At 37.1% G+C, this 7,590-nt stretch overlaps 1 pseudogene; it reads left to right on the top strand.

The window, feature by feature from the left end:
* Window positions 1–5,809: 5,809 nt before the first annotated feature.
* LOC100957353 lies at window positions 5,810–7,182 on the top strand (annotated as a pseudogene).
* The last annotated feature ends 408 nt before the right edge of the window (window positions 7,183–7,590 follow it).

Genomic DNA, 7,590 nt, shown 5'->3' with positions numbered 1-7,590 from the left:
CTCCAGGCTCATTTGCAGATGGCTCCTTTTCAAAAGACATATCTGCTTATTAGAAGACAGCTGAGATGATTAGAAGAGAGGGAAGGCAACTGGCAATTTCCATCTCTCTCCCATTCTTTTCCTCTCTCTTCCTCACCCCCACTTGTATCTGTAAGTCCCTCAGGCCACATCTCCCAATTCGTTTGTCTTGCCTCCTCCTCTTCCTCCCTAGGTATGAATGATTTGTAGTGCAGAACAAAGTTTAACAATATGAGTCTTGTAGTTCATATCCCTTCCAGGGGTATCCAACCTTTATTCTTCTCTGGGCCAGGTTGAAAGAAGAGTTGCTTTGGGCCACATGTTAAAAACCAAACACTAACAAAAGTTGATGAAAAAAGAAAAGTCCTCCTTTCCTTCCTCAGTTCATTTCTGTGCATCAGACCATGAAGCCTTTTCTGACCTTGCTGACTCTTCTATGAATATCATTTTGATTTGATTTGATCATTTCATTAACATGTGTTCTCCCTCCCCCACTCTCCAAGGATGAAACTCCACGAGGACAGCACTGTGCCCCAAGAAGTAGGATAGTCTACACTTTAATTAATAAATATTTGGTGAACCAATGAATAAAGTATAAGTCAGAAATGGGGACTACTGTTAAGTACCATAAAGAACAATGAGTTAATACGCACAAAAGTATTTGGTGAATCTAAACCACTGTCCAAGTATTAGGTTCTGTTTGGAGTAGTTAGTTGGGATGTTATTTTTCAAACATCAAACGGAGGTCTCTTGAATATAGTATGTAGATTTATGAAGACAAAATGCAAATGAGTCATTAGAAATCAAGCACTCCAGAGCCTTTAACAGAACTGTTGACCGTTTTTTAATTTTTAATGTTTTCCATTTATTTATTTATCATTTTACATTTATTTATTTGTAATTGCCCAGGCTGAAGTATAGTGGTGTAATCATAGTTTACTATAATCTTGAATTCCTGGGCTCTAGTGATCTTCCTGTCTTGGCTTCCCAAGTGGCTGAGACTACAGTTGCCTGCCACCATGCCTGGCTAGTTTTTACATTTTTTATAGAGAAGAAAGTCTTGTTATGATGCTCAGGCTACATTTATCTTTTATATGTATATATTATGGGGCATAAGAGCAATTTTGCTACATTGAGAACTGCTAATATTTTAATAGCTGCTATATATACTCAAGCATTCAAATAAAAGAGGGATTTTTATACATACACATATACTGGATTTTCCATATTTGTTAGCTATTAAAATTATTTTCTTGCACTTGCATGCCTTTCATCCTAACAAGATAAATACATTTTCACAGTGCCTCCCCCTGAAAACAAATCTTCCAGAGAATTAATATCATGGCATGGGAGTGTCAGCAACAGAATAACAAACGAACTCTTTTACTTTTAAGACCCAAGACTTTTGTTTAAATGACAATAGGAATCACAATGTTAAGTTTAAAAAGAAATGCCAAGAAATATAATTTTCCAAATTAATTTCCAAGTGAAGGGGAAATCTTACAAAGTTTTAATCAATGCTTAATCTCTTCATAGTAGCCATGCAGATATATACTCAAAGACAAAACACAGATTTATTCATGTACAGGATACAAAACAATCAACAGTCATTTAAAAAATAGTATTGTGCATTACTCTGCTGTGGTGTTCTAGTACATTTCACAAGGGAAATAACTATAGTGTTTTAATTAAGATTATTTTTTGATACAACTGAATACCTGACTAAAGAGTATAAATTAGCGAAGACAACACTTAATTTTCTCCTGTAGCATGGAGTCTAGATGTGAGCCATCCAGGGCTCAGTGGGATTATGAAGGATGTAGGTTCTTTCTCTCCCATCTCTCAATTCTCGTATTTGTTATCTCATGATTTCAAGATGGTTCACATAGCTCCAGACCTCATAGCTTCAATCAGAGGTAGTGGTGATGGCAAAGTGGCGATGGACAGACAAGGGGAAAATGTAAATTTTCTTTTTTAGAGTGGCTCTCCCATTATATCATGGAAGTTTTAGTATGCCTAAAAACTTCAAGGCCAGGTAAATAAGGAATTCACAGAAGAAATTCTTAAAAGCAGCCAGCGAGAAAAGTACAGATTACCTAGAAGGGAACCATAGACTTTGGCATATTTATCAGCAGGAACAATGGAAGCCAGAAGACAGTGAAATAATATCTTCAAAATGCAGACAGAAAATAACTGAAAACCTACATTATTTCCAGAAAAACTCTTTCAAGAAGGAAGACAAAATAAAACATCTTTCTACAAACCCCAAATGAGAGTTTACTGCTACTCCTTAGAGGAACTTCTAAAGGATATACTTCAAGATGAAGAAAACTGATTCCAGAAAGAAGGTCTGCCATCCTCCCTCACAACGGAAAGATAGTTCAAAGAAAATGATAAACACATGGGTAAATCCAAGCAATCATTGGCTATGTTAAAAAATAATAATAGTGTTCAATAGTGTTTGAGCCTATGGCTGAAAGGAGTAGGGCGCAGGCCCATATACTGGAGGTGGCGGGTTCAAACCTGGCCCCGTCAAAAAAAAAAAAATAGTGTCTTAAATATGGGTTTAAAAAATAATATAGAACTACATGTTGGTAAAAATGGCATATAGCAGCAGTTCTCAACCTGTGGGTCACTACCCACAGGAACTGTATTAGGGCTGCAGCATTAGGAAGGTTGAGAACCACTGAGTTAGAAGGAGGTGATCATAAGGCAGGCGTCCTCAAACTACGGCCCGCCTAAGACATTTAGCTAGCCTGCCAGGTGCTTTTGCCTGTCTTGCTTAGCAGCCAACTCGTCCCGGGGCCTGCAGTCTGGCCCTCCAACTGTCTGAGGGACCAGTGTACTGGCCCCCTGTTTAAAAAGTAAGGCATTCAAAGATATATGTTTTGTTCAGGAAGGTGAAATAATGATTAACTTAAGACTTCATGAAATTACATACTTTATTAGTTAATCTATTTCATAGATTAATCTATTAATATTATATTTAATCTATTTCATTGGATTACATGTGCACATATATATATGTATACATGTATACACACATGCTAAAAATTCTAGAACACCCCACTAAAATATAACAAAAATATAAATTCCAAACTACTAAAGGAAAAATTAGAATAAGAAAAAATTCATAAAACTTAATTTTTAAAGAGTCAAGAAAGAAGATAAAAGAATATACAGGAAAGCCAGAACAAGATAATGCATAAAGTAAAATGGTAGAAATGGAATCTAAATATATTGAAGTAACAATAAGGGTAAATGGACTAACTTTTTATCAGACTAGATAAAGCAAAGTCTTTTTGTTTTTTATAAGAGACACCTGTAAAACAAAGATTTCATGAGGAGGAGGAGTTGAATGTAAAAAGGCAGAAAAACATTTCATAAATATTAACCAAAAGAAAGTTTGAGGGGATACATCATTATCACGTAAAGAAAAAATAAAGCAAAAAATATTGCTAGAGATAAAAGATAGAGGTGCATTACATACTAATGAAGGTCTGGTTAATTAGGAAAATGTAAAAATATTGTAAACTTGCATACTTCCAATATCACAGATTCAAAAAATATCAAGCAAAAAAAAAAAGAACAAGAAAATGAAATTGACAAATACACCCTTATTGAGGTAGATTTTGTCACATCTGTGTCAGAAACTGACAAGACAAAAATATCAGAAAGAATTTGTATGATATGACCATTATAATAAAGAAAACAGTTCTAAAGAATAGAGTCCTATACCAAATAACTGGAGGTACACTATCTATTCCCAGGAACTATTATAAAAATTGACAACATATTGACCCACAGAGTGAGTCTTAACAATGTCAAAGAATCACTTTCATCTAGAACACATTTTCTGACCATATGCAACTAATAACAAAAATATAACAAAAGTTTTAAAATATAGAAGCATAATTCTAGGCCAGGTGTAGTGGCTCACACCTGTAATCCTAGCACTCGAGGAGGCCAAGAGAGGAGGATCACCTGAGGTTGGGAGTTGGAGACCAGCCTGAGGAAGAGTGAGGCCTCATCTCTACTAAAAACAGAAAAATTAGCCAGGTGTGGTGCATGACTGTAGCCCCCGCTACTTGGGAGGCTGAGGCAGGAGGAGTGCTTGAGCCCAGGAGTTTGAGGTTGCTGTGAGCTTGATGGTGCCCTGCACTACAGGGCAAGAGAGCAAAACTCTGTCAAAAAAAAAAAAAAAAGTACAATTGTAAATAGTTCCTCAGTCAAAAAAGAAAGCAAAAGGGAGGTAAAAGAATACAACCAGCAATAATGATCCTATAACAACTTGTAGGATACAGCTAAAGTGATAAATGAAAAGTGAATAGTCTTACAATACTTAAATTTTTTTAAACTAAAGGGAAAATTACAAGAACAAAAACCTAACTAGAATACAATAAAGGAAATAACAAAAGAGCAGAAATTAATAAAATAAAAACATTCAGTAGAAAAGATCAATGAAATAAAAGTTATTTAATTGAAAAAATAAAACTAACATATGTTTGTGAAATTGATGAAGCAGATAGAAACAATTATAAGAATGGAAAATGAAGCACTATTATATTAACACGTAAGAATATGAGCAACTTATTGATAAATTTAATTTTTTCTTTAAGAGATGAGGTTTCACTTTGTCACCCATGCTGGCATGCAGTGGTGCAATCATAGCTCACTGTACCCTTGAACTCCTAGGCTTAAGTGATCCTCCTGTCTTGGGTGCCCAAGTAGCTAGGATTATAGGCACATGTCACCACACCTGGTGAAGTTTTAAAAAAAATTATTTATTTTAGAGATGGGATCTTCCTATGTTGTCCAGGCTGGTTTCAAACTCCTAGCCTAAGGCATCCTCTTGCTTCAGCCTCCAAAGTACTGGAATTATTGGTGTGAGCCAGCATGGCCAGCCAAGAAATTTTAAAATTTAAGGAAAATGGACAATTTCCTGGAAACATATAATTTACAAAACTGACTTAAGAAGAAATATACAATCTGAAGTTGAAAACATTAGAGCTGATATTTAGCGTGTATGTAACCCTATAGCTATACTGTTTGCTAAGGGCCAAGATCTGCTCTGATTGGTGCAAACCACTCTAGTTGGTTGATACACAGATTGTCACCCAGCCTATAATCATCAGTGAAATATGATCAGTAGTTAAAATTTTTCCCACAAGGAAAACACAAAGCCCAGGGATTTTTATAGCTAAGTTAACCAAGATTCAAGGAACAGATAATTCCAATCCTAAACTCTTTCAGAGAGCACAAAAGGAGGAACATGCCCTGACTCCTTTTATGAGGCTAGTATAACTTGTGTGAAAAGCAGACCAAAAAAAAAAAAAAAAAAATTACAGTCTACTTCCACTCTTGGTTACAGATGCAAAAATCTTGAACAAAATAATAGCAACTGTACCCAGATAATGATCAATTATATTTATTCCAGAAAGGAAGGTTATTGCATCATTGGAGAATATATTAAGGTAACTTACTACATTAACAGATTAGAAGAGAAAAATACTTTGATCATTTCAAAAGCAGTAGAAAAAGCATTCGAGAAATTTTTCACATCTTTGCCCTGCATGCACCGGAGTTGTCCAGGCTGCCCCCAGCACTGAAAGTGACCCTGGTGGGCTCATCTGCAAATTCTCATCAAAGAGAAGCAGCACTGGGGGCTGGCAATGGTTAACTGGGCACAACTGGGGCTGTGAGCAGAAAGCAGGGTGGCTAGGGCTGGGCTAAACCCCTCCTTTCTTGCAAGCAGGAGTCCAACTCGGCCCTTCTGCCTGTCTGCCACAGCATGATTAGTGAGAATGTAAAACTGGCTCGTGATTATGCATTGCTGGGAAACTCTGGGACACTCTGCTATGGTCTGCTATCAGGGAGTTCTTGAACAAATGAACAAGTAGCACTCAGAGACACATGCCTCCAGTAGAAATGGCAATAGGGTTGGTAGGAAATAAATGTGGAAGCTACACAGGTTAAGGATATCACACCATGCAAACTCTAGAGAACTTTAAACTGGACAGCACGCCCTTCAGAGCTGCATGGCATGAACCTACAGCTCCTGAGCAGGAAGCCTGGTCCATGCCTGGAGCTATTGAATGAAGATCCACATCGGGACCCACCAACACCAGACTTCTCAGTACGGTGACCACACACTACTGATAACCATCCAAGTGGAGCTGTCAGAGTTCCCGGTTCATCTGCACAGAACCTACACAATGCCAGAGGGGAAGCTGTTCGTTGTTGTGAAAAGAAGGAACAAAATAAAGGTAGAGAAGAAAAGAACAAATCACCTGCTGCAGACAAATAACTTTGATAGTACCAGCTGCGATAATGGCTCATAGAAACTTTGGAAAGAGAATTTCCCAGCATCCCAATGTTCAATGTGATGATGACATTGCTAATTTAATAGAAGCTAGAACGGTGCCTAAGGTAGCCATGGTGTTACCAGTATGGACGCCCAAATTCTTTAAGGGCATTAGGAGACCATGGGAAGGAGTGCTGACGGTTAGCCCACGTGGCACAGGAAAGACCCTCCCTGCTGAAGCAGTAGCCACAGAATGCAGGACAACATTCTTCAGTGGCTCTTTATCGACTCTGAGAAGCTTGTCCATTTTCCATTTGAAATGGCTCAGTTTTATTCTCCAGCCACTATATTTATTGATGAGATAGTTGCAGGGGGACTTCTGAAGAGCATGTAGCGAGCCGAAGGATGAGAGCAGAGCTGCAGGAGGTGCTTCTGAAAACAATGACCTTTCCAAAATGGTTATGGTTCTGGCGGCCACTAATTTTCCCTGGAATAGAGAGGAGGCTCTGTGACAACTTGGGAAATCAGTCTATGTGTCTTTACAATCAGCAAAAGGCAGGCCCTATTATGAATAAGCATACGGGAGTGGACTTGGCTGATAACACTGACCTTGCAAGTATAACAGAAAACATGGAAGGTTATTCAGGTGTGGACATGAATGAAGTGTTCATTCAGGGATGCATCTTTGATGGCAATGGGAAGAAATCCGAAATCTTTCAAAAGAAGAAATACACATGCCTCCAACAATGGAGGATTTTGAAATGGCTTTCAAAAAGGTTTTTAAGTCAGTACCTGCGGCAGACATTGTAAGATAGGAGAAATGGAGTTTGAGTATCGATCATGCTAAATTCTCACATTAGCATGAGAAGTCTGCCTTAAATGTTCGAAATAATAATTAAATGTAGTAATGAATTGCAAAAAAAAAAAAAAAAAGCAGAAAGAAAGAAACAAAGAAATTGTCACAAGACAAAAACTCAGCCAAAAAGGAATAGAAAAGAACAACCTTAACCTACCTAAGAAAGCATATTTGCAAAAAACAAACAAACAAACAAAAAACCCTCTGGCAAACCTAATACTCGATAATAAAAAAGTTAATAAAAGTCTTGAAATAACTTTGTGCTGGAGTTCTAGCCATTGCAGAGTATCAACAACAAAACACAAAGAAGTACAGGAATTGCAACAGGAAAAAACAAAATTATCATTATTTATGAATTAAATAATTGCATGGGAAATTCAAAAAGTCTACCACAAATTACAAGAAATAAGAA

Source organism: Otolemur garnettii, unplaced genomic scaffold (assembly GCF_000181295.1).
Source record: "Otolemur garnettii isolate 467f Iridium unplaced genomic scaffold, OtoGar3 scaffold00120, whole genome shotgun sequence".
Lineage (NCBI taxonomy): Eukaryota > Metazoa > Chordata > Mammalia > Primates > Galagidae > Otolemur > Otolemur garnettii.
Note: the sequence above shows the minus strand (reverse complement) of the source record. Positions and strands in the feature narration are given on the sequence as shown.